Raw genomic sequence first — 1332 nt, 5'->3', positions numbered from 1 at the left:
CCACAAGAAAATGTACGGTTATAATGCTAATATGCTACTATCTCTTAGTCTTGTGCTTCATGAATAGGAATTTGAAAAGGAGGACAAGTGGAAATTAAAATTCCTATGGTTTTTCTTTCAAGGAGACATTAAGGAACAAATCCTACAGTTTTCCTTTGCTCCATTCCTTGGAACCAAATTCATGAATAGTACTACCATAGGAAACTTTCCAATTCCTATGTTTTTCATTCACTTTTCCTTTCAAGCACTGGCGATTCTAGTAGGCAGGCTTGCGCAAGGAAAAGCCTACACTAAAATGTTTTTGTGCTACTTCTGTTACTTTGGACCCAGGCCATTGCCCTACTAGCTCAACTCCCAGGCCCATCGACAAATGCACAGCTCAAACGCGTAGAGATAAATAATGATGGCGTTCAAGAGAGTCCATCACGGATAGCTAAGTTGCCTGGTACCTCACTGCTTGTCATATAGTAGGATAAAATAAGTGTATTTCCCGTTACTACGAGTGCTCAGTGGACAATATATATAACATGTACAATAAAAAAGAGATGCAACAAGTGTACAACCTCTTTGGCGAAGCCATGTCGATCTCAGCGTGATTGGGTTAGCCGGTGAGGATGCTCCAGCTGACTTGGCTTTCGGAGGAGGGGAAGAAGATCTTAGGCGTCTGGAGATGGAGCCCGAGGTACTGCTCCGCTGTGATGGAGCATTTCATTGTTGAAGCAGCTCTGGTGAGTTGTACGACGCCGAGGCTGAAGTAGGACAAGAGAGACAATGAACAACGTTAACCTGAGTGGAATTCTAACAGCATCTCCAATAGATGACGTAAAAAATATAACCACAAAGTGCTAGATGTAAAATACATCAGCTGCTCATCTCTGAACTTAACTCTCAAAACTGGATTTAACTCTCGAAACTGAACTTAACTATCAAAATTGAATTTTGCCATCAAAACTGAATTTTACTATCGAAACTGAACACACTAGAGGTGAGACTACACGTTAGTCGACTAAGTTTTTCATCTCTGGTTAGTCGATTTTGCAGCCACTGGATACGAAATCAAGGGCCTGCAGTTCATCTTCAACCTCCACCCCCCTGAGCTGCCAGCCCCCACCGGCCAAACAGCCGGCCCGGCCGCCTACGGTCGGAGGTGCGCCGCCCTGCCCGCCCCGAAAACACTCCCCACCGCTGGTCCGCCGCCGCCCCGTCCATCCATTAAGCCCCCCCTGTGCCGAGCTTTTTCTTCGGCGATCCCCACGCCACCGCCCCACCACCACCCCCACCCTGAACCCTAAGATAGATAGTGGGGTACCTCTCCGGTGAGCCCCCATCCCC

The sequence above is a fragment of the Triticum dicoccoides genome, chromosome 6B, assembly GCF_002162155.2.
Source record: "Triticum dicoccoides isolate Atlit2015 ecotype Zavitan chromosome 6B, WEW_v2.0, whole genome shotgun sequence".
Classification (NCBI taxonomy): Eukaryota; Viridiplantae; Streptophyta; class Magnoliopsida; order Poales; family Poaceae; genus Triticum; species Triticum dicoccoides.
Note: the sequence above shows the minus strand (reverse complement) of the source record.